Raw genomic sequence first — 27184 nt, 5'->3', positions numbered from 1 at the left:
AGTTTTCATATAAATAACGATTAACCGTAAAATAAATGTGTTTGTGTGTATAACTGAACCGAAGTAAAAACAAACGGATCCGGCAGTAATACTAAACATTATCCGACACTCGTTCCCCCAACGACTGTCTCTCGTCTGTCTGTTGCACCTGTCGACGCCTAAAAGTAATTAGACAGACAATTAATGGTCGTCAGGTAGGTGTGAGTGGCGTCTGTGTGTGTGTGTGTCTGTGTGTGTGTGTGTGTGTGTGTGTGTGTGTGTGTGTGTTTCCATTATTATATTTCTTTTTTATTTTCATCGTTATTTTTCTAAACTGACAGCTATACATCGAAAATCGTACAACAAAACAAGTGAAGTGGTGCGGTGACCAACAAAACATCGGAGCCGCGCACACTACTTCAAAGGAAATGTTAGTGTTAAACAAGTTATTTGTACACAAACAGGTTTATTGAGATCGGCATAGTCCTTTACATTTGCCACTTCACTAATCGTTTTTTTCATTTGATAATACGCAGAATTGCAACTATTGTTCATTAGGAAAACTACTCGCTACTTTGAAAAATTAGCTTCTGAAGAGAAATTGAGGCATTGCCAAAATAAAGACTGATAAAGTTTGCCAGCATTTTTTATTTGACATTAGTCCATTTTCTACCGAATCTCAATTTTCCGAAGTATTTTTTTTGCCCTGAGGCGAGTAGAAGGGAACATCCAAACCTTGCAGATGTTCCATTGACGATTAAGCGTAACAGGTGGCCTTGCGCAGGGTCATTTCATGCGAAGAATTGATAACAGATAAACAGACATAGTAAATTAGTCGTCACCCAGGTGTTGTAAAAAGCTGGACAGATAGAGACAAGTTAAAAGGTGAAATTAGAACCTTCGGTGAAGCAAGATGTTGGATGCTAATATCATAAAGTGAGGTGAAACGTTGCAAATGATGACGTTCCCTTATAAAAGCACTAATTGAAGTGATGCTTGCGAATTGGTTAACTTGCTCTACGCATACCAACGGCGAAGGCTCATTGGCTGTCCAGGCGGCCAATCAGCCGGCCTCCTCACCAGGCTTTGATCTGGCTGCCAGGTGCTCAAACTAAATTTACTCCTTCCTCGTCTTGCTCACTTCTCTTCCCTTTGTCTGTGTCTCTGTCTGTCTGTCTGACTATCTGCCTGTCGGTCTGTCTGTCTATCTGCCTGTCAATCTCTGTCTATCTGCCTGTCAGTCCGTCTGTCTGTCTTTCTCAGTTACTCTCTGGCTATCTGTTTTCTTATTCACTCAACTCTCTCTCTCTCTCTCTCTCTCTCTCTCTCTCTCTCTCTCTCTCTCTCTCTCTCTCTCTCTCTCTCTCTCTCTCTCTCTCTCTCTCTCTCTCTCTCTCTCTCTCTCTCTCTCTCTCTCTCTCTCTCTCTCTCTCTCTCTCCCCCCTGATGTAACAGTCATTAATCTTTTTCTTTGTTCCATTAATTTGTATCTTTCAAGCAAATACATTTCTTTCAGTTCTCACTTGTATTTTCTCTTCTGTGGAAAAAAAAAATCATTCCCGCGTTTCGTTACATATTGTTCTTCCAAGCATTTATTTTCCTCCTGTTCCCAAGCATTTATTTTCCTCCTGTACCCAAGCATTTATTTTCCTCCTGTATCCAAGCATTTATTTTCCTCCTGTATCCAAGCATTTATTTTCCTCCTGTTCCCAAGCATTTATTTTCCTCCTGTACCCAAGCATTTATTTTCCTCCTGTACCCAAGCATTTATTTTCCTCCTGTACCCAAGCCTTTATTTTCCCCCTGTACCCAAGCATTTATTTTCCTCCTGTACCCAAGCATTTATTTTCCTCCTGTACCCAAGCCTTTATTTTCCCCCTGTACCCAAGCCTTTATTTTCCCCCTGTACCCAAGCCTTTATTTTCCCCCTGTACCCAAGCCTTTATTTTCCCCCTGTACCCAAGCCTTTATTTTCCCCCTGTACCCAAGCATTTATTTTCCCCCTGTACCCAAGCCTTTATTTTCCCCCTGTACCCAAGCATTTATTTTCCTCCTGTACCCAAGCATTTATTTTCCTCCTGTACCCAAGCATTTATTTTCCTCCTGTACCCAAGCATTTATTTTCCTCCTGTACCCAAGCATTTATTTTCCTCCTGTACCCAAGCATTTATTTTCCTCCTGTACCCAAGCATTTATTTTCCTCCTGTACCCAAGCATTTATTTTCCCCTGTACCCAAGCCTTTATTTTCCCCCTGTACCCAAGCCTTTATTTTCCCCCTGTACCCAAGCATTTATTTTCCCCCTGTACCCAAGCATTTATTTTCCTCCTGTACCCAAGCATTTATTTTCCTCCTGTACCCAAGCGTTTATTTTCCCCCTGTACCCAAGCTTTTATTTTCCCCCTGTACCCAAGCATTTATTTTCCTCCTGTACCCAAGCATTTATTTTCCCCCTGTACCCAAGCATTTATTTTCCTCCTGTACCCAAGCCTTTATTTTCCCCCTGTACCCAAGCATTTATTTTCCTCCTGTACCCAAGCATTTATTTTCCTCCTGTACTCAATCATTTATTTTCCCCCTGTACCCAAGCATTTATTTTCCTCCTGTACCCAAGCCTTTATTTTCCCCCTGTACCCAAGCATTTATTTTCCTCCTGTGCCTTGCCTCCGCCTGCCTTGCCTCTCTCCTTTCCCTTTAACGTTCCCTTCATGTCTCCTTCCTCGTAATTTGTGTCTCTTGATTTCTTGTTTATTTTCATTTTCATCCACTTTACATTCCCTCCCGGTCACATTCACGTCCCATCCATCATAATTTTGCTGACTATTCTCTCTTTTGTGTCTTCCGTTCCTAGTTTTTTGTTAGTGTTTGTGTCCGTTATTCGTCTTTTCATTGTTGACATTTGGATTCCGCTTGAGATGTTTTGGCTTTTCTTGAACTTCTATGGCCTTTGAATAATCGCTTTTTACATTTTTTTTTTTTTATCGTGCTCTTCCGTGACATTTTTATTTATATGAGTCTAGCGCAGTTTCATATATTGTTTTTTGTTGTTGAATTAGAAATGGTTCGATCTACTCCTTTTTTGTATGCTTTTTTTTATAGTTTTTCCTTTTTTTCCCCCTCAAAATTCAGTGCCTCTTACGTTATCTCAAGCACATTTTTTCTGGCTCAGGTTTATTCTTTTATATAATATTTCTTTTCACGTCTCTTTTTTTTATTCATTCTCTGTCTCTCCTACCCTCCTTTTCTTCATAAACTATCGCCTTTTCATTCTTTCTCTCCTTCCCACTTTCATTTTCCTGGTAATATGTAGCTTTTTTTTTCATTCTCTCTTTTCTACTCTCATTTTCATCATAATCTCTCGCTTTTTACTCATATTTTTTTAGTTTATTGAAAAAAAAGTTCCTGGCCTAACCCGCATGCATAATGTACGCATCTAAAAAGTAGCTGCCTGTGTAGGGTCGAAAAAATGCGTAAGGTAAAAATAATAAGGGTAAGAAGTGAGCCTCTGTGGTGCCCTGGGAGAGAGGATCTAAACGTATGGAAATCTACTTGGAAGGCTTTGTGGGAAGTTGTTAGTTTGCTCAGGAAAGGAAATAGTGGAACACGAATGAGGCGAAGTGAAAGATAACCTGTTTTGTAACTTTGGCTTGGTATATTTTTCTTTATTTTTTACCACACTGTTCTGTCTGGTAGTCCTGTCTGTTTGTCCGTCTGTCTGTCTATCCGCCCGTTCGTTCGTCTCTGTCTGTCTATCTATCTTTCTCTCTATCTATCTTTTCTACCTCAGTTCTCCTCTTTCTCTCATTTTCTCACTCTTTCTCCCTTTCTCTTATGCCTCTTTGTTTGTTTGTTTGTCCGTCCGTCTGTCTCTGTATATATCTACCTATCTATCTGTCTTTTCTACCTCAGTCATTATCCTTCTCCCTCTCTCCCTCTCTCCTTCTCTTCCTCCATTTCTCCCTCTTTTTCCCTTTCTCTTATGACTGTTTGTTTGTCTCTACCCGTCCGTCTGTCTCTGTCTATATCTACCTATCTATCTGTCTTCTTCTACCTCAATCATTCTCCACCTCTCCCTTTTTCCCTCTCTCCTTCTCTTCCTCCATTTCTCCCTCACTTTCCACTCTTTAAGGTCTAAGTAATTCTATAAAACTGCCTCTCCCTCTGCTGCCATGTCCGTCTATACTTTTCTATCCTAGTGCTCGCTCTCGCCCGCTCTCCCTCTCTCTTTATACCCCTCACGCTCTCCTCCTCCCTCTCTCTCCCGTTTGTTTGTTTATGTCGTTTTTTTATGTCCTGTCTGTCTCTACCTATCTATCTATCTAGTTATATATTTTTTTTCTACTGCAGTCCTCCTCTCTCTCTTTCTCTCTCTCTCTCTCTCTCTCTCTCTCTCTCTCTCTCTCTCTCTCTCTCTCTCTCTTTTTATCTCATTCCTCCCCCTCCCTCTCTTTTCCTTCCTCTCTCCCTCACCTTCAACTCTTTACCGTGAGGATTTTGCTTAATTCTATCTAGCTGTCCATCTATCTTTTTCTAGCTCATTTCTCCCTTTCTTTTACCCCCTCCCTCTCTTTTCCTCCCTCTCTCCCTCACCTTCAACTCTTTACCGTGAGGATTTTGCTTAATTCTATCTAGCCGCCTTTCCCTCTGTTGCCGTGAGTCCCGCCAGCAATTATTCAGCGTGGCTCAGGTGTAAGGGGACTTGGGACCGCCGCTGCATTTCACACCTCCCCGTAAATGCACGAGGGGGATTCGGTCCTAATATAATAATTCAATATGTTAACTAAAGCATCGCTCCCATATTACATTACGTTTTTTTTTATATTATTATTACCTGATTTAATATTCATTCTATTAGCATTTGAAGGAGGAAAGAATGACCGTAGTGCTGGTAAGAGGATTTGGCGTTGTAACTGTATTATTATTATTATTATTATTATTATTATTATTATTATTTATTGTTTAAGCTCGAGAGAATATTATATCAGTTTCTGGTGGCAGTTGAATATAGATGCAGATAGATCATTTTGTGTATGTGTATGTGTGTGTGTGTGTGTGTGTGTGTGCGAGAGAGAGAGAGAGAGAGAGAGAGAGAGAAGGGGGGTAGCAGACAGACAAACAGACAGACAGACACGGACAGAGAGCAACAAGAGACAGGAGGTTCTCATGACCCACTTTCTTCCTTTTTTATGTCGGGAACTTCATCAGCTCGGACGCGTTTCAGACCAGTGTTAGACAGCTGCTGATAACGAGCGTGTGTGTGTGTGTGTGTGTGTGTGTGTGTGTGTGTTGGGGGGGTGGGGGCTTTTTGTCGTCCTGTCTTGTTTTCTCTCTTTGTTGGTATTGGTCTTTGTTTTATTTTGTCTTCACCTTCTCTTAGCGCCTTATAAATCGATGTTATGTGTGTATAAATGTATGTTATTTTGTGGTCAATCTATCTATCTATCCATATGGGTGTGTGAAGTTTGGTCTGGTGTGTGGCTTGTGGTATGGTCTACTTTTCGCTCGTATGGTCTTAGTGTGTCTTTGGTCTGCTAATGTGGTGTGGGTTTATCCTTGTCGTACCTCATGGATTTAGCTGGTTGAAGCCTTTTGGCCTGTCGTGTTCTTGTTACTTCATTTGGGCTGCTCCTTGGCATTGAGGTTTCGCATTACTTTGGTATCTGAGCATTTTTGTCGAGTTTTTTTTGAGGTTGCTTTGTTTTGTCTTGACCTTGGGATCTGCCTTGTGTCATCTCTGTGTAATGGTCATGCTTATCTGTGGCATGGTCTTCTTTGGTCCTTGCCTTGGTGTTTGCCTTTCCCTTAACCGCGTGGTCTTATGCAATTCCAGTCTTGTAGTTTGATTAGATTACGGCGGCCTTGCTTCATCTTTTCTTTTCACGTTTTGCTTATTGCATCGGTAGGCTTTGATTATGCTTGATGGTTGGCCCCAGCTCATTTGTGGCGTAGGCAAGTATTATTATAGTGGCGCCATCTTACCTATTTCCCGTTAACTGGCTTGATTGAGTGTGACCTCGTTTCTGCATTTCTTTTATTTGGGTTTTCCTCTGTCTCCACGCCTCGTCTTGATTGAATTATTTCGCTATTTTTATGTGGTTTCTATACCGACGGTAGACTTTCTTGAGGAGCCTTCTGGACGACCCTAGCCCGTTAGTGGAGCAACTGACTTTTATTTATAGCGGCTGCTGTGATGTATGACTCTTGCTCTGTTGATCTTGATATTGGTTTCTCTACTCCTGGCCTTTTTTAGTTTAGTTTGGTCTCTGCCTTGTGGTTCTACCTGTTTATATATTATGATCATTTCTGGTATGTGCCTCGCGTAATAACTCCCTCTAAATTCGTGTTTCCATGGTGTCTGGCCCTTGACGCCCCTTAGCACGGCAGACATGGGTGAGGGTTTGCCTGGCGTGGCTTGGTGGCTTTATTTCCAGTGCCCAGAAATGCTGAACCCGCCCTCGTAGCTCCGCCTTGTATACATTCTCGCGTAAATCCTGCAGCTGCTGTTCAAATTTATTTCCTCTACTAAACCAAGGTAAAAGCACGAGGTTCGGTGTTAAGGGAAATTGGTAGTCTGCTTTGCGTTTTCTATGTAGGCAAAGGACCTTTTTATACACTGCTTGGCATAAATCCTGCAGCTGCTGTTGATATATATTCCCTTTGCTAAAACGAGGTAAAAGACGAGAGGATACGATGTTAAGGGAAATTTGTAGTCTGTTATACGTTTACTTCACAGAGAACGTACTTTTTTTTATACAATGGTTCATATAGATCTTGCTTATGCACGTAAAATTTGCTAACATTCTAAAACATGTCTCATTCGTGCAAGACAAAAGCTCCATAAACCACAGTGCTGGAATAGGTTTGTAGTCTGCATCATGTTGTCTAGTGACCTTCTATTATACTCGTTTACGTAAATCCTGCAGCTCCTGTAAAGATTTACTCCCTTTATTAAAACAGATCTATTCCTGGCAATACATATATAAAAAAAAAAAAAATGCAGGGTCCAAGACGTTAAAGCATGACGGAGGGCAAGATCACGTCATTTAAGGGACTTTTTCATGTGCATCTTAGCATAAATCCCGCCGCTGTTCTTGATGCTAACTCCCTCCACTAAAACGGAACCTTGCCACATTAAATTTAAGCTCGAAAGACTGCGGTGCTAATGGAAATACATAGTTTGCATTATATTCTAAACACTGGCAAGATACTTTTTCACAGATGCCTTTTTAATCCTGCAGCTGCTTCTCAAGTGAACTCTCTTTCTTCTTGAGTTACAACAGCCATGGACGCTGCCTTGTTCAAGGGATATTGGTAGTCAACATCACGTGAAAGACTTTTTCTTATGCACCTTCGCATAAATCCTGCCCGTGCCGTTAACCTTGCGCCTCCATAAAACAAATCTCTTCCCTTCACGATAACAGTTCTTTGTCTTCCGCCATCTTCCCTTACCTCCTGTTGATGGGGGAATGTGTGGCGGGCATTTAAAATATCTCCTTCCCTCGACTCATCTACGGCGCCGCAACAACAACAAAAAAAAAAAAAAAAAAAAAAAACCTCCAATGTTCAAGTAAATTAGTAGTCTGCATTATAATTCGTACATAGATAGATTACTTTTTTATATGCACGCTCGCGCACATCTTGCAACCTGTTCTGAAACTGACTCCTCTTAAAAGCATATCTCTCACAAGCCCGGAATGTCGAGGCGCTGAAAGGAAATTCTCGGGGCCAAAATCGGGATCGTCATAACACGAGAAAACTGCTTTACTTTTTATGCTTCCTCCGCCGCTTTGGTGTCGAGGTGGGAGTGGCTTTTCCATTCCTGCCCTCACGAAAAGAGATTGTCGAGCCTCGAAGGTGACGGTGCTCGGAAAGGTTTTATCGCCGGGCTGTTGAGAGGCGCGTTAAGCCGGATGGTGATAAATAAGGAACGAGGGGCGTGGGAAGGCAGGCCGGGAAGGTGTAAATACAGTCAACAGGGAAACAAAGGGGCGGGGAAGATGTAAGAGGCGAGACACAGCATGGTTCACAGATAGCGGATGAATAACCTGACTGACAGTGGAACTCCAGGAGCCGTAGAAATCAAGGCAGGCAGAGAATCACTACAGGTGCGATTAAAGCTTTTGCAAGGGCAGGTAAAGACAAAATTGGGGGCATACGCTATAGCCGCGCGTGGCCTAGGTGCTCATCTCCGTCGCATTGGCCCTTGAGCATGTGGTGGATAAGAATTTGATAGGGAAGAAGGCAAGAATCTACTGGAGGAAGACTTGAAAGAAATTACTACTGCTGCTGCTACCGTTGATGATGATGATGGTGGTGGTGGTGATGTTGGTGATGATGCTGGTGATATTGATAATGGGATGTGTGGCAGAAGGATCGAACCACAGGAGAGGGCACGCTCGGAAAGCTTATATTACTACTGCAGCTGCTACTGTTGATAATGATGATGGTGGTGGTGATGTTGGTGATGATGCTAATGCTGGTGGTGATGGTGATGATGATAATAATGGGATGTGTGGCAGCAGGATCGAGTCACAGGAGAGGGCACGGCGGAAAGATGTTATCCTGTCAAGGGAGAAGGAAGCAAAGGGGACGCGAAGAAACAGGACGTGGTGGCTAAGCGTTATTCATGCGGGGACGTATGGAAGGAATATGTTAAGCAGGAGGAAGGCGGCCATACGAGCGTGAATGCGAATACATGAATAAGATAAGCGTGTGTTGTTCCGGGCGAGCATTTATGAATACGTAGCGTCTCAGTAATGCACGGTCCTTATTAATGTAGGAGCTGACTTCATTCATACATGCAAGGAGATCGGTACTGCTCTATACAGGTTTCCAATTCATGTGTGGGTGTGGTAAAGTTAGGGTAGCTGCGGGGATCATGCTTCTTAAAGGCCCCTCTAGGCGAATTTATGAGAAAAAAATCGTCGCTCTCGCAAACCACTTCATAATATATATCAACGCATTTGTGATCAGTTTATGCATCATCTATTTTTGGGGGGTTATATCATGGCAAAAATGTGGCCCGTCGCTGGTACACGGTAAAGCCACAAATTTGGCCCGTCGCTGGTACACGGTAAAGCCACAAATTTGGCCCGTCGCTGGTACACGGTAGAGCCACAAATTTGGCCCGACGCTGGTACACGGTAGAGCCACAAATTTGGCCCGACGCTGGTACACGGTAGAGCCACAAATTTGGCCCGACGCTGGTACACGGTAGAGCCACAAATTTGGCCCGACGCTGGTACACGGTAGAGCCACAAATTTGGCCCGACGCTGGTACACGGTAGAGCCACAAATTTAGCCCGTCGCTGGTACACGGTAGAGCCACAAATTTGGCCCGTCGCTGGTACACGGTAGAGCCACAAATTTGGCCCGTCGCTGGTACACGGTAGAGCCACAAATTTGGCCCGACGCTGGTACACGGTAGAGCCACAAATTTGGCCCGACGCTGGTACACGGTAGAGCCACAAATTTGGCCCGACGCTGGTACACGGTAGAGCCACAAATTTGGCCCGACGCCATTTATCAACCAGCCTGGAGGGGAAGATGACCAACTGAATGGGTTAAGCGCCGACACAGCGTATACCCTTTATATTTGTTTGTATGTCATCATCATCATAACCATCATCGCCGTAAGTAAAAATTAAAATAAATACTAAGTTTTTTTTTATTACAACAAAGGAGACAGCTAAAGGGCACAAAAAAAGGAAACAATAATAAAAAAGCCCGCTACTCGCTGCTCCTCGTTGCCAGAATATGTTTGTCAAATCAGCACAATAAAACATACTACTTTCAAAATGGCTAAGGAATGTACAGCGTCAACACCCACACACTCAGAGGAGAATATTCTAGTGAGGAAGGAGCCTTGGATTAGTAAGGGAGTCTCGATATCCGGAGAACGCAGCATATCTTTCGGTCTATTTCAAGTTCATCCCTATAGAAATGAAGAGGGGATTCTGAAGGCATGGCTGTGAAGGGAATGGAGTATTATATTATATGTGCTTTCCGCCAAGCCTTTGTCCTGCTCCCCTCCACCAGCTATTTGTGTGCGGAATCGATCTCTTAAATCCGTTTTGAAATTGATAAAGATTCGCCAAATTGTAATATAAATGCAAATCTTTCGTCGCGGAACAGAAATAGAGTAAAAGAAGAAAAAAAAACGATCCCTCTTTTGCATCCCTGATTTTTAATATGAATACGGATGATTAAAAAGATATATATTGTTTGTTTTCCTCAAGGACATTATCATACAAACTGGTCATGTGGATATTTTGTCTCTCTCTCTCTCTCTCTCTCTCTCTCTCTCTCTCTCTCTCTCTCTCTCTCTCTCTCTCTCTCTCTCTCTCTCTCTCTCTCTCTCTCTCTCTCTCTCTCTCTCTCTCTTTTTAGAGAGAGAGAGAGAGAGAGAGAGAGAGAGAGAGAGAGAGAGAGAGAGAGAGAGAGAGAGAGAGAGTTATTGCCAGATCTGTATCGTTCTGTGGCTTTCTTTCTGCCGTCGTACGTGTGTATATGTGTATGTATGTGTGTATTTGGGGCATATCATATCACCCTTAGTGTTTTGATCACTCGTCCGACAAATGCTCGACTCTCCTCCTTGACCTTCGTACTCGATGTGTTATTTCAAGCCCAAATGATCCTCTTAAGATTTGTGTGGTGATTCTGTCTTTCAGAACTATAAATAAAAGTATAATAAAATGATCGAAAGATGGATTGAAGCAACAATGGTTAAAATAAGTAATGGGTGCGAATTGAAATATATCGTTACTCCTCGGTATCTCGGATGATAAGGTAAAATTGAAATGTGAATAGAAACGTAATTGAATTGAATGTGTTATTAGCGGGAAACAGGCAGCTGATAGAGAGGTTTTGTCGGTGAGAAAATAAGTCAGACTGGCAGGAGATTATTCCTTAGCAATTTTAAGGAAAGTATTCTTACTCATCTCGTTTTTTTTTCCATTCAGTAAAACGCTAATCATGTTAGTCTTCATTATCATTGATTAATGTTACAGTTTTGATTGATAGTGTTTGCAGTTAATTTATGTGTGTGTGTGTGTGTGTGTGTGTGTGTGTGTGTGTGTGTGTGTGTACTTGGAGCAAAAACATACATATATTCCAGGACACGTGTTTTTCAAAGTCTATCTTTCTTTCCTAAATTGCTTTTACAACAAGTTTTTGTATACTTGTTTTACATTTGTTTCTCGACCCCAAGACACGTGTTGCTGCCGCGTTGGTTTGCATCCCCGTCACGAGCAGGTCACGAGTGTCACAAAATGTTGACCTCACCTTCCTGTTTCCTGTTTTCTGCTTTCTAGTGTAACTAACTTAATTGACGAGGCTATAAAAAACAAGTGCTGGACTCGTAGTGATGGCACGGAGAGAAATTCAGAAATTAATGAAGGTACATGCAAATATTTCTGCGCAAATAGAGGGACAAGTTACTGAAACAGATATATGTCATGTGCTGAGTTTAAGTATAATATATATATATATATATATATATATATATATATATATATATATATATATATATATATATCTATATATATATATATATATATATATATATATATATATTTATATATATATATATATATATATATATATAATTACATTAAGATATGTTTGATGAACACTACATGAATGTGGATGCTGGATCGAGAGTAGTACAGGTGACCGGTGTAGGTCGAGTGCTATATCTTGCAGACTTATGGACTTTTATCTTTGAAGCAGACTTTCAGGGTCAGAACTGTTCATCTTCGCGCATATCTCGTCACAGAGTCACTCATCAGACAAGTTGCATTTCCGAAGGGAGAGTAAACACGACGACTTGGTAAAAGTTCATGGATGTGCTATTAGTCATGTCAGTTAATAACACATCACCATTTCATGTCAGTAACTTTCACTGAAACGTGTTTTCAAGAAATGATGAACAAATAGCAGGAATTTAGTCATGGATTGGGAATCACAGTTAAACAAAATCGTTTGATTCGACTAAACCACAATTGTTAGGCTTCAACACACTCACACAGACAAGTCTTCACGTAGAGAGAGTAAACAGTAGACAGTAAATAATGTAACAAGGTCATGCAATAATGAAAATTTATCGGAGCTCTGTCAGGAATAAAATGCTGGAGGACTTTTCAAAATTGCGCACATAAATCTGCCGGGAAAGTCATGTCCTGAAGATATACGAAGCTACGATGGAGCGGCTGTGTGTTTTGTCCTTGCTTTTTCCGGGTGTGTCGCCAACCTTGCTGGTGCATGTGTTAAGGGATTACACAACAGATCTGTCCGCGAGGCAGCACAGCGAAAATTTCTCAGTACTGAGGCACACCAAAAGGAGGACAATAAATGGTGAGCATCACCCCATTATAACCAATTCAGACATAAAAATCACTCTTTAAATGTTTATTAAGAATAGTCATATAATATTAAATAATATCGTGAATGATGAATCAAAAACTGTCTTCGTCATCGTCATAATTCATTAATAAAATCGTGTCACTTATCACACATTTTAGGTATTAACCAAATGGGGAGTTTCCAGCTGGCTGTCTATTGGTAGGCGGCAGCCCCGAGTCCAGCCCCCGGCGGGACGCAGACAGATATGTAACACCTTTCATTTTTTCTTGAAGGCTGTAAAGCGCCATGACATACATAATAAAAAAAAAAAAAAATATATATATATATATATATATATATATATATATATATATATATATATATATATATATATATATATATATATATATATATATATATATGAAAATGTAGCTTAGATGGTTTTGCTCTCCTTGTTCCACTTCTTCAAAATCAAAGCCATTCTGTTGCAAACTTGGCTGCACCAGTTTCTCATCGCCTACTAGTTAATAATATGATGCAAAGGCGAGTGAAATGAATCTTCCAGTATTATGTGACTATTCTAGCGATTAAACCAAAGCCATGTTGCCTATCGACTGTGTCCGCATCGTCTTTTGGCGAAAATAGTTTTGAATAAATGTTATATAGTGTTTGGCAACTCAGACAGACCCACATACGAGACGGAGTTGTTTGGTTTACGAGGCCAAATCCCGCCCACAAAGGCGGGACATGATCACTCAAGCGAAGAGCAGACTATAATTGTGCAGTATGCTTCTTTTTTTTTTGTCTGTTGGTTGGCTTAGACTTTGTAAACATAACGGATCGGTCTCGTATGCAGGTTTGTTTCTTGATTAACATTCACCAAGTGCAAACATTTATTCGAAATATACTTTCAGCAAAAGACAACGCCGACACAATGACGCACGTGCTCAGTGTATCACTAGAGCGGCCACACATCACCGGGAGGTTAATTTCACCCATGCATCACAGTTATAACAGAAGACAAAAATATTTGCCGCTAAGTTTGAAGCAGAGTGACTGTGTTCGTTTGCAAGAAATAAAGGTGAGCATTATATTTTCTATCCTATACTTATGTATGAAAGTATTTGGATTATTTGACTGAAATTATAGTACTCCCCTCACAGCTCTTTTTAGTAAGAAATGAAAGATATCACACGTCTCCTTCACGCCGTCCAGGGCAGTGCTGGCCCCTACTCACTCAGTTTACTTTGAAATGGTTCAAGTTTATTCACCATTCTAGAATCCATACATAAACCAGTTTACTACACTTAAAAAGGCAATTAGTATTTTTTTTCTTTTCTAACTCGGAAACAATTAATTAAAAATAATAAAAGCACATTTTAATATTCCAGATGCAAGCCTGATCGCCGCACTTACAGGTTTAATCAAACATGTGTCATTTATTAACATCAGAATGTAATTAACTATCCAGGTGGTCTGTCGCAACATAATATATTACAATCAACATTGCCTCCAATTACAAGCTGGAAATCATGGCAGCCACGCTCTGTTTAATTCCCCTCAAAGTTGTCTTTCACCATGTTGCCGGATTGCTAATTACTGTGTTTAATGCCTAGGGTTAATTCAGTGTCATAGTGATATATTAATTGCTAAAAGTTGTTAGCGGCACGGGTGGAGGCCCATCAGGGCATCGCTGCCGCCGATTAAAACAACTTATTATGTGCCTTTGATTACCGCGCCGCCAGGGGAAAATGCGGAGCAATTACTTCACACAAACATTAGTGACGTAGGAAGACTGTAAATACCCGTAAGTTTCAGGTTTTTCCTAAGCCAATGAAAGGAAACATGTGCTGCCGATTGTTAAGTGAAAAGTTTAATAGGTAAAGAAGAATACGTTGCAGTGAGCAGGTGACTTCATTCAAACGCTGGCAATGCAGAGAGACTGTATAAATATTGGTCTTATTGTGTCCCCCATGCCAAGGGTCTGGGGTATGTGTTGGGGATGTGACATGAGCTTACCAGAAAAAAAAATTCCTTTACGTTGTTAATATATATCCTGTAAGTTCCCATCTTTTCTCAAGCCATAGACCAAAACTATGCGTGGACGTTTGAATATTAAAAAAAGAAAAGAAACACGTATCATGAAGACAAGAACCTTTGAATATGAAGGGTGTGAAGGAAACAATCTGAGGAGGTAAACACGAACATTTTACGGACACACGAGCACATAATCATGAACAAAATCATGAATGAATACTCAGCAAGGCAGGATTTCTTTTCGATTTATTCTTTATCATGTTAACAGGGATGCGAAGCGGAGGTTTACGAGAATGGCTTAGAGAGATCAATAACTTATTCCCTTATACATGCATCACTGGTATCAAATATATGAGTGTTTTTACCTTTTCCAACACATTTGCATTGTCACAGGAGGGAGGCAAGCGTGTAACGTCCAGTAATATATCATCATAATTCTAATCACTTAATCTTCTGTAAACGTGCAGGCCCACTCTTCAGTTGCTTTGTAAAACTAGATTATCTTATATTATCACCTTTTTTGTACAATTTCACACTTACGGTTTCTTAATATTAGCTTCCAGTGTGGGCGGGGGGGGAGGGGGGGGGGCGTGTGTGTGTCCGCAAGCTAGATTTGAACCGGTGCCGTGAGTAATGTCCAAATGCATGTAACTCTTCCTGTGCCTAGTGACTCATAGGAACCCTTGATGGAGGAGAACACGGCGGTGGGGAAGAGGAGAGGAAGGGTGAAAGGACACGTGGTAAGATAGAAGAGGGACAAGAAAATAAGGAAGGAGAGAAGGAGGAGGAGGAAAGAGGAGGTTATCAGGACACCTCTCCTCCCGAAATTGACCTATCTTTCGGCCACTCCTCTAACTCTTTATAGGAGCATTGAGTAGCGGGCTTGTTTTTCACATTTGCTATCTTTTTTATGCCCTTGAACTGACTCCTCTGCTGTAAAAAAATAAAAGGTACGAAAGACCTTAGGAAGAAACGAGGGAGAAAAGATGGAAAGAAAAGGAAAGAGAAGGTGAAATAGGGTTAGACTGTTAGAAGTATGGGGAAGGAGAGAAATGGGAAGGGAAAGATGGGAAAGAGAAATAAAGAAAAATATGATCAGAGGGAAGTGGAAGTGGCAGAGAAATAAAAAAAGTACATAAGAGAAAAAAGAGTAGCAAGTTATTAGGTATGAAGGAGGGAGGAGATGAACAAGAGGAGGTAAAAAAGAAAAGATGAGGAGGGAGGGAGCATCAAAGGAAGAAGGAAATGCCCAATATGAGAATAAAAGGAACGAAGAAGAAAGTGGGAAGACCAAAGGAAGACGAAGGGAGTAGAGAAGAGAGTATTTGTAAGACAGAAGAAATAAGGTAAAAAGAAGGAAGGGAGGGAAGGGAACGAAAAGGAAAGGAATGAACGGAATCGAGAAAAAGAAACAATAACAGGAAGAAATGAAGAAAACCGAAAAGAAGAAGAGAGAAGAGTAAACTAAAGAAAAAGGAAAGAGGGAAGGGACGAAAAGGAAAGGAAAGAAGGGAATCGAGGAAAAGAAACAATAACAGGAAGAAATGAAGAAAACCAGAAAGAAGAAGAGAGAAGAGTAAACTAAAGGAAGGGGAAAGAAGGCATCGGAAAGAAAATATCGAGTAAACTAAAGGGAAAGGAAAGAAGATAATCCAGAATAATAAGAGAGAAACAGTAAGAGTGAATCACAGGAAGGATGCGTCGCCGTATATTAACTTCTTATAAAGCTTGGAAAATACTCTTCGGCGTCTTCGTGCTCAGATGAATGTCGTTGGCAGGGGAGGAGACGACAAGGCCAAGTTAACGGTGTGTGAGTGAGAGTGAGAAGTGAGAAGAGAGAGAGAGAGAGAGAGAGAGAGAGAGAGAATTTCACATGGCATGCCAATTAGCCATTAGAAAAGAAAGAAATGTTGGTGCAGCAGGATGCCTGGTGTCGAGGCTAAACATTTTTGGAAACCTGCATGCAGTTTCTCTCTCTCTCTCTCTCTCTCTCTCTCTCTTTATAAATTGAGGAGTTTAAAAATATATCAGTCACCTTCCAGTCACCTTCATGCCCTCGGGAAGAAAGAGCTAAAAAGTATGGATATTTTTTGGCTACAAGCATTTTAGAATCGCGAGTGTCCGATTTTAGCGGTTATTCAACTACACACAGACTGGTCGTTACTTGCTAGTGCCGAGGGAAATAGATTGCTTGAATTTTTCGAAGACTGCTCCTTTTAGGGAAATGATTATAGAAGGAACGGAATAAAATGTTATAGAAAGGGAACATCTTAGTTGCTCCGATCACGAAGAGGTGCGCGTCGACATTATCTCTCATCCAGGAGCGACAAAACAGAAAAAGGTACTTCATTTTGAAAGAGCAAATTTCGGAAAAGTCAGGTAAGTTTGGCAATTTCAGTTACGTGAATATACTGCCATACGACAAATATATGACTTCGTCCTGTTTACTAAAAGTTCTCCATGATACAACAAAAAAATCAACCACTCCCTTCAAGGAGAAGCATCTTATACGAGAGAAAAAAAGTGGAAAATTTGCCCGAAAATATCAAACTTTGTCATGCAGGCAGGCGACGAGGCAAAGTTGATACACCATATTAGAGCGTTTTCTTTTTCTTATATTGTTCGGCTTTCATGATCAGGTGTGCTGGTTGGCCCCAGCCCATTAATGGCACAGACATTTTTTTAAGGTGGTATCATCCCTCATGCTGCCACCCGGGGCTCCACTTCATATTCTTTAGAAAGTTTTGCAATAGTCCGTGTTGCGAGGTGGTCATCAGGACACCATATTGAAAATGGGGATTTTTTTCCGCGGTTTGTAAAAGAATAAACAAACAAGCAAAAGAAAATGAAAACAAAATGTGGTCGAGCCCACTCTCTCTCTCTCTCTCTCTCTCTCTCTCTCTCTCTCTCTCTCTCTCTCTCTCTCTCTCTCTCTCTCTCTCTCTCTCTCTCTCTCTCTCTCTCTCTCTCTCTCTCTCTCTCTCTCTCTCTCTCTTTATTTCCCCTTCGTTAAAACTTCAGTAATACAACTTCATGAATTATTATCTGCATGAATAATAATAATATGCAGACGGTTCTCGTGTGTGTGTGTGTGTGTGTGTGTGTGTGTGTGTGTGTGTGTGTGTGTGTGTGTGTGTGTGTGTGTGTGTCCAAACATTGCACTCCAAAATGTTGTTGATCCGAACTTCACTTCCCCATAAAAGTCGTATTATTACCTACACTTTTACATCGACAGGATACTCGCATGTCAATTATCTGCATCGAAATGGTAAAAGGCATTACGCGAAACCTTTATCGCCGCTTTTGACGCCATTCCCATCGCTACCCAGGTGACGGCCGTGATGGGACAGGTGTAGCCAGCCTTGCCATACTATTGCGCTACTCTCCTCCCTAAATCACAATCTACCCTGATGTTAATGTTATAAATCCTTTCTCGGAAGTTCATTGTTACTTGTCGATATACCAGTTTGCAATCCCATGTAATATAATTTAGCCTCAATAAAATCTCTTTAGTCAGAATTATTATTAGGGTGGTTAAGTTTCTGTTGTAGTAACCTCGGAATTCAACATTAAGAGTAGTCCACCATGAAACGAGCGTTGTTTTTTTCACTGTATTGCCGCGGATCATATGTGGAGATGGAAAATATAAGCTCAGTTTATATGAAACCCGCAACCCGCTACTTGTTAATGTTTTCTACGGGGCCTCTTGAAATAAAAAGCAGCTGTGTGGACAAATCCGCGGCCTTGGCAACTCTGTAAGGTTGTAATCAAACAGTGAATATGGTGGTGGACGGCGCGTGATGTTTATTAATGAAAGCTGTATGGTTTCGCCATGCTATTTACTGAACGTTAGTCCCCAAAAGAACACGATGAACAATATATTTTTACATGTTTACAGTTTTCCCTTCAATATATCTACATTTTAAACATTATTAATACGTGAGACCTGTTTACACCGTATGGATATTCATGGATATTCATTATCGATCTCATCAGTCATTGCGAGTCCACGGCCGGACGAAGGCCTCCCACAACACCTTCCCCCTTCCGGACTCCACTCTGATCCGGAAATTACAGGGGGCTTTGTGGTGCACTGGTTAGCACACTCGGCTCACAACCGAGAGAGCCCGGGTTCGATTCCCGGGCGGAGTGGAAAACTTTGGGCGACTTTTCCGATACCCTACGCCCCTGTCCACCCAGCAGTGAATGGGTACCAGGTATTAATCGGGGGTTGTGTCCCGTCTCCTGGTATATGTTCCGTTCTCCTATAATTCCTTCACCTTCTGTCTCTCTCCGGCATATGACCACAGATGTTGCGCCGACTAAACGAAACTTTCCAACTTTTCCGGAAATTACTCAAATTGTCTCTCCACATGTTGTTCTGCTGCCCTCACACGACCAATTCTTGGACTGCCACCCCGTCACTTTGGCCATCCTTCTGGTACTGGCCACGTGCATTTTCGAGTTAGTTTCTGATTTTTGGTCGTTGTTAGAATATCTGAAGCCCGTGTCCATAAAGTTCGCTTCCTGTCACAAATGATACACCTAGCGTCATTTTTTTTCTGTTCCTCTTTTCGCTGATCATATTTCTTTCTAGTTCTTTTGTGAGGTATTACTTTCCCCTACCGGAAGTTAGCACTCACTCCATACACTGATTTTACACTTTCGTCTTCTGAGAATACGACAGGTTGCTGTTCATGACGTAACTAGTGTTTTCAAAAAGCGCTGCTCCCATTTAAAGTTTATTTTTGTTTTATTTTAACTTAGACTGGATTTGCACTGATCGATTATCCTAGATATATTTATGCCACTACTCTCTCAAGTGTACCGTTGTCCTGCCAGCTGGTTATGTAGTAATAGCATCATCGATTTCTTCAATTTCATCTTCGGACATAACCCAGTGTCTTCAACGTTGTTCCTTGATGTATTTATTAATAGTATTTAATGCATCAGTAACTAATTAGGATTGGCAGGCACTATTGAATACGTTTTATCATTTATAGTCGGTGAACGTCATGGCAAAAAAAAAAAAAAAACATTGTCTCATCACCGCATTAGTGTCTCTGAATGTGAATATATTATAAACATGTTAATAACTGAGCCTATAATTAATCATTTCAGTATTTCATATTAGTTTTCATGTTTTATTTATCTTTCTTAATATGCTCGTTAGACATGGAACAAACATAGAATCATTTAGTCTAGTTTATTGTAATGACTCAACAACTACTACCAGGAAATGAATGTACCTTAACTTCCCACGGAATATGCAACGAGGGAGTAAATTTAGTCATAATTAGAAGTCTCTCTCGTAACTATTAAAATTATGTGCGGGTGGTGCTCTCAGGGTAAACATTAGGTAATAGCGGAACGAGTTGGAACCTAAATGATATGCGTGAAAACACACACACACACACACACACACACACACAAAGACACACACCCCTGTCCTCAAGGTAGTAAATTTTGGTCGTTATGAGAGCTTGTAAACTGATTTAAAACTCGTTCAGGTGTTTAGGCGGGCAATGACGCAATGAATTTCCTCCTACCACTCTCTCTCTCTCTCTCTCTCTCTCTCTCTCTCTCTCTCTCTCTCTCTCTCTCTCTCTCTCTCTCTCTCTCTCTCTCTCTCTCTGCTCTGTCTCTGTGTCTGTCTCTCTCTCTCTCTCTCTCTCTCTCTCTCTTTCTGTCTCTGTGTCTGTCTCTCTCTCTCTCTCTCTCTCTCTCTCTCTCTCTCTCTCTCTCTCTCTCTCTCTCTCTCTCTCTCTCTCTCTCTCTCTCTCTCTCTCTGCTTCTGTCTCTGTCTGTGTCTGTCTGTGTCTGTCTCTCTCTCTCTCTCTCTCTCTCTCTCTCTCTCTCTCTCTCTCTCTCTCTCTCTCTCTCTCTCTCTCTCTCTCTCTCTCTCTCTCTCTCTCTCTCTCTCTCTCTCTCTCTCTCTCTCTCTCTCTCTCTCTCTCTCTCTCTCTCTCTCTCTCTCTCTCTCTCTCTCTCTCTCTCTCTCTCTCTCTCTCTCTCTCTCTCTCTCTCTCTCTCTCTCTCTCTCTCTCTCTCTCGTTCATTTTCCAATCCTCCATTTATTTTTTTACTTTTCCTTTGAAGTCCATTAATTCTCTTCACACAGGCTCAGCCGTCTTATTTTAACCAACTACGAGCGAGAACACACACACACACACACACACACACACACACACACACACACACACACACACACACACACACACACACACACACACGAGGGGAATCAGGGTGACATATACAAGGAATGGTGGGAAAAAGATCACTCGACAGCCATGCACGACACACACACACACACACACACACACACACACACACACACACACTCACACACACACGAGGGGAATCAGGGTGACATATACAAGGAATGGTGGGAAAAAGACCACTCGACAGACATGCACGACACACACACACACACACACACACACACACACACACACACACACACACACACACACACAGGGACATGAGGGAGACAGAGAATGTTGGGAAAGAGACAAAAACCGAGTTGACTACATTTTCTTATATTTCCAGGCTCGGCAATCCCTCCCGTCAGCTGCCTTTCAGACTGCCTTACAGACACATGAAACGAATATAAACTTGAGACGTGAAATCCTCTCAAAGATAGACAAAGCCATGAGAGAGAGAGAGAGAGAGAGAGAGAGAGAGAGAGAGAGAGAGAGAGAGAGAGAGACGAGAGACGAGACAACAGACAAGCGTAAACACGTACACGCAGACAGAAACCGCCTCCATTGTGCAGTGGGCTAAGGCTGACCCCCTACAGGCTTAGGTTAGAGCCCCGTTTAGACCGAGAGATTTTTCTGCGACAGGAGCGGTTACTGTCCCCTTTCGAACAAGGTGGATGGATTAGTGTGAGCGGTGTGTGGGCTCCCAACTATCTCCGTAAATCTGTTAAACACGCTCCAAAGCTCTCCGGGAGGGTACTGGTTGTCCATCACGAGTCCAGCACGCTATCAGACAGTGGTGAATAACAGAGACAGACATAGTGATAAAGAGAAAAGTGTAAACAGATGACCATATAGACATTCATAAAGGGCATACCGACCAATATACAATCAGACAGAAAGACCCAGAAAGACAGATACACACAGATAGACAGATCCGATTTTATTTTTTTTGTCAGGATTTACAGATCTGTGGAAATACATAAAGTGGAGTTGCGTGTCAGAGCACTTTAGGGATTGCAGAAATGACAAATGAACATCGGAGCCTTTTCTTGTGTGTGTGTGTGTGTGTGTGTGTGTGTGAGAGAGAGAGAGAGAGAGAGAGAGAGAGAGAGAGAGAGAGAGAGAGAGAGAGAGAGAGAGAGGGGGCTTAAACGTTTCTTATATGCTGCTCAGAGGCTCAATTCCATTTTTCCTCCCGTGAGATCCCTGAGAACCATTTTTCGCCTGTCTGTCTCTGAAATGTGTAAGGTAAAAATGTGGAAATATTAGCATACATCAGCGGCGGGTGTATATTCCTTGGCCTTGGGTGTCAGGGATGAGGTGCGACGTGTGTGTGTGTGTGTGTGTGTGTGTGTGTGTGTGTGTAAATTAATAACAGGTTACGTAAATTATTCATCCCTATGTTCTTCCTGTTCCTTCTTCTTTGCCTTGAAGTCTTATATATATTTTACGTGCATTTCGCTTTATCATTTCTCGACATCACGCTCGTTTTCGCTACAATTCTTACTTTCAATGCCCCTTTTTTCGTTCCTCTGTTCTTCCTGTTCCGTCTTCTTTTGCTGGTGACACTTATCCATTTTACGTGCATTTCGTTTTCTCACTTCACATCATTACGTTCATTTTCACCGTTATTCTCACCTCTCAGCGCCTCTTTTTACGTTCTTTTACGGCCTCCCTGAACTATGTTTCCTCCTTCCCTGCGCTCTGTCTTCTCCCCTTTCCACTATCCCCTCGACCCCTTCCGTTTAGCCCGCTCACACCTCTATCCCTTTCATGTTTTCCCTGCGTCCATCTTCCCCTGTCCCCCTTCCTTTCCTGCAGCCTGTGTCTCTTCATCCCTTTTTCTGTCCCACGCCCTTTTGACCCCAGCTCTACATCCATACTCTTTTCCTCTTGCAATGTGTGACCGTTTCCCCCTTTTCCTGTCACCTGCTGTTCTCTTCGTTTTGCTTGTATCGACGCTTTTTCCCTCCTATTCCAGTTTCCCTCCGTCTTCTTTAATGCGTTGCTCACCCTCCTCCTGTACGTACCTTCTATCTTCCACTTAAATAAGTTGTAACTGTACGTACCCTTTCTTTCTCCCTTACCTCCTTCATCTGCCCCGCACTCGTGGCTTTTCTCCTCATGCAGTCCGTTCCCTCCCCATGCACACCCTTTCCCTTCATATAGCCTGTGTCTTCACTCCCCTTCCCTTCCCCCCTCACCCCCTTCCCCTGCCCTGCCCACGCACCCTGTCCCCGCAAGCAGTATGTGCTCCCTGCCCATCACTCAGGTCAAAGGCCACAAACACCTAAACCTTCCGGCTAACAAAAGCAGCTTAACCTCTTAAGTCACACGGCGTTGTTTTCCCCTCCGTTTCTCCTCCGTTTCTCACTGCTCTCCGTTTCCTGTTCCATTTTTACTTCGGTCTTTACGTGGGGGAAATGATATGCCCTGTGAAGGCCCACGCGTGTCCATCTTTAACTTTGGTTGATAGTCGTTTGTGACACGCGCGGCCAACTGTAAGGAAAGTTACAGTCGTCGTTGCTTGGATGCAAAACGAATAAGAAACGGCGAAACGTGTTTTCTTGTGTATTTTACATGAGAGGAAAATTGTATTTAATTTTAATTACCTTAATTTATATATATATATATATATATATATATATATATATATATATATATATATATATATATATATATATATATATATATATATATATATATATATATATATATATATATATATATATATATATATATATATATATATATATATATATATATATATATATATATATATATATATATATATATATATATATATATATATATATATATATATATATATATATCTATATATATATATATATATATATATATATATATATATATATATATATATATAGATGTATGTATATATATATGTATATATGTATGTATATATGTATGTATATATGTATGTATATATATATGTATATATATATATATATCTATATATATATATATATATATATATATATATATAATAATAATATTAATAATAACGCATTGCGTTGATGCTCATCTCCGTCTGTTTGACCCTCGAGCCTGTGGTGGGCAGGATCCCATCACCCCGGGACACAGGGAATCTTCCCTTACCATTACAAATGACCGAGAGGATGCTGTAAGAGTATCGTATACAAACTAGTTTCCAACAATTCATTCAACGTCCAGTATCCGGTTATTCGCATCGTCCAGCACTACAACGGTTTTTGCTTATTACTGTTTCTGGAGAAATACACGATTACCTTATTAGCGAATATATTTGGTGTGAATTAGCTTAAAATGCTCCTTCCCATGCGCTTGGCGTAATCCCAGACCTTTAAAACTTGTAACTGCAAATAGCTGAAAGAATGCTATTAGTTTTTGTGTGGTGGTCAACCCCCAGTCCGTTGTATGGCGGTGGCAAGATGACACCAGTTCTGCTTCGCTCTTTCTTCTCCCCCTGAACTCCTTGGTCTTCTTGAGAGAGCTTCTCTGAACAGAATGTGGGTTGTCTGCGGCCACTGGGCGATGACTTAGAACTATCAGCTTGCAACACTGGGACTTGTACGATCATCACGTCCGCAGCTGACCACTCCCCCCCCCCCAAAAAAAAAAAAGAGAGAACTGGTGTATAGTAGAAATGTTTACACTTGTTTTTTACTCTGTTCAGCACCTTTTTGAATACTCCTTCAATTTGACGTGTATGTTATTCCAAAATGTGCCTCCATGCTAACCGAGTAAGATAGGACGCACTGGACGCGTGCATGTGTTGGCTTTCCTCTTAATTGCCACGTCCGTCCTATGCGTGGCTCCACGTCAAAGCCACAGGGTAATTATAATGTGCTCGGTTTTATGTATGTTCGAGACGCCCAATTAGAATTATTCTTTTAATGGATGCAGACTGAAAAATTCGTTCCATATTGAAAGTTATTAAGTTACTGAATACAGAAAACCAGTTGGCGATGATGAAACACAAAAAAAGTTACTCCTGGCTGTAATGAACAAATCAACTTAGGAATGTCTACAATGATGGACAACAAAAAAGTCAGTAGTAGCTATAATTAAATGAATTTTTGGTGCTTATAATGATTGACATAAAAAGTTACTGGTTGTTGCAATATACGCCAATGTGAACGTAATGTGTGAATGTAAAGAACTTTATTGATGATGGCTTGATGACAAAAAAAGTTACTGAAGGCTAAAATAATTGACAAAAATGTTGGTGATGGTTACAGTTAATGAAAAGGGAAGTTCATAGCGCTTATCATGACGGACACAAAAAACATTTTCTGGTGGCTGTAACTGACAAAAACGCTGCTGATAACTGTAAAAGAATAAAAATCTGGTGGTTACAATGAAATACGGAAAAGTTTGGTGGCTTTATGTATATATCTATAATATGTAGTATACTATATACAGTAGAACACTCACCCTCTTCCAGGGACCTTGCCGAAATTGAATGGAGTCACGCCCTCGTCGCGCGTTGGAGGAGAATCCAAACACACGTGGCCTTCTTCTTGGACCTGCCTTGGCTTGAGTTTTACTCAGTTCCAAGGTTCATCAGAGTGTCTTCCCCGGCGGGGCGGCGGGGCTCAGAAGGGCGCCGCCTCCCTCGCCCGCCCCTCACTGCTGGGAGCTTGAGACTTTAAACGGCGGCCACAGGAAGGTAAGCAATGCTTCGTCGGTATTTTACTGTTTGTAGTTGGGTAATGCGTCTGTAATCGCTGACAATAACACTCATTACACTATTGTGACGTCTATATGCTTACAGTAAGTTGTAAATCGTTAATTATGTTTGTGACCAACCAGGTGAGTTAGTGACCAACGCGAGTAAACACGGGGTGGCGGCACGCGGCCCTCTGAGGAAGGAGCGTGTGTGTGTGTCGACAGCACGATGGTGAGCGGCGGAGTGAGGCTGCGGCGAGGCTGGCGGCACACGACCCGCCCAGCCAGACAGCGCGACCCAGCCAGTCAAGGGCTGGGCAGGTACCGGTACTGTTAAAGGTGCTAGCGGTACCACTGTCTTCAGTGCCGGTATCACCGGCTCTAAAATTAGCGGAACCAGCCCAGCCCTGGCCATGGCAGCCCGAACCACAGATTTATATACTAGAATGCGCGCCGAGGCCCTGCAGAACTGGCCCGGCGGCCGTGAGTGTGCCCAGTTCATCCAGAATCGACGACTTCACACGCCTAAATCCAACCCAGTTTCCTGACCCCACTGTTCATCATTGAAAATAACAGAGACCTCCATCGTCTTTGAGAAAATTATGCATCACACTTGGATGATTTTGTAGCAATAATTTAAAAAGTATACGAAAATGAAGGCTACTTTATTTAGCCTTCGTTTTTTTTTCATTATTGCTACAAAGTTACGTTAGTGTGATGCAGAATTTACTTAGGAAGACGATGGTGGCCTCAGTTTTCTTAATGAATGGGGATGCCATGGAACCGGATGGGAGTGAGGTGTGTGGAGCCTTCGGTTTTGGATGAACACTCACGGCTGCTCACTCATCTGGGTACCGTCCCGCGGCACGCCAGACCGGCGATATCATACCAGCACTTTTGACAGCGGTACCGTTATCACCGGTACCAGTACCGGTACCTCCCCAGATCTGCCAGCCACCCCGTCACACTTGGCGGCATCCATTGCTGCTCTCCATGGAGACGTTTACCTGCTATACTGGCAAGCCAGTCTTCTGTAGGCACGTTCAGCTTCCTCGCTCGAATACCTTTGTGTAGTAATATTATTTGCCTTCGTAAGTGGATGAAGGAAAACTTCGAAAACATTCAGTATAACGAACCTCTGTTTATCTAATGTTTATCCGATTTTTCGTGTCGTATATATGATAAGTAAAGGGAAACTTGGGTGCATACCCTATTGCTGCGGGTGGCTGCGGTCCTCATTTCCGAAGCGCCGACCCTTTGAGCCTGTGGTGGGTAACAACCCATTACCCCGGGACACGGCCAGTGTGAAGTCTGGGATTGCCACAGTTTACCTTCCGCAGGTTTCCCGAGGTACACATTTATCGACCAACCCGGGAAGGAGGATGAACAGCTGGGTGACGTGGACGCCGAAATGCCCGGGCCGTGATTCGAACCCTGGCAGCGGAGTCGTAGCCTGGCACACTGACCACTGCTTCACGGAGGCGATACGTACCTAAAAGTGATATTTTTTATTTGATACTTTTCACGTTACTGTTTTGTAGAACAATTAATGAAACCGTAAACACAATTACCATATATATATATATATATCTATATATATATATATATATAGATATATATATATATATATAGATATATATATAAACGCACGCACGCACGCACACACACACACACACACACACACACACACACACACACACACACACACACACACACACACACACACACACACACACACACACACACACACACACACACACACACACACACACACACACACACACACACACACACACACACACACACACACACACACACACACACACACACACACACACACACACACACACACACACACACACACACACACACACACACACACACACACACGTAGTATGTTTTACTTCTACGTGGCACGGTTTGTTGCACGTATTAGTACTTTCGTATATAAAA

General features: G+C 41.9%; 1 long non-coding RNA gene across 2 annotated transcripts in view; it reads left to right on the top strand.

Annotated features, from left to right (window-relative positions):
• The window catches only part of LOC127001929 (uncharacterized), a 199392-nt gene that overhangs the window by 66694 nt on the left and 105514 nt on the right, over positions 1-27184 (top strand). For both annotated transcript variants that reach the window (XR_007755562.1, XR_007755563.1), the window contains exon 3: positions 25008-25232. This is a non-coding gene — a long non-coding RNA (uncharacterized LOC127001929). The remainder of the gene's footprint in view (positions 1-25007; positions 25233-27184) is intronic.

This window comes from Eriocheir sinensis, chromosome 22 (assembly GCF_024679095.1).
Source record: "Eriocheir sinensis breed Jianghai 21 chromosome 22, ASM2467909v1, whole genome shotgun sequence".
In the NCBI taxonomy this organism is placed as follows: domain Eukaryota; kingdom Metazoa; phylum Arthropoda; class Malacostraca; order Decapoda; family Varunidae; genus Eriocheir; species Eriocheir sinensis.
Note: the sequence above shows the minus strand (reverse complement) of the source record. Positions and strands in the feature narration are given on the sequence as shown.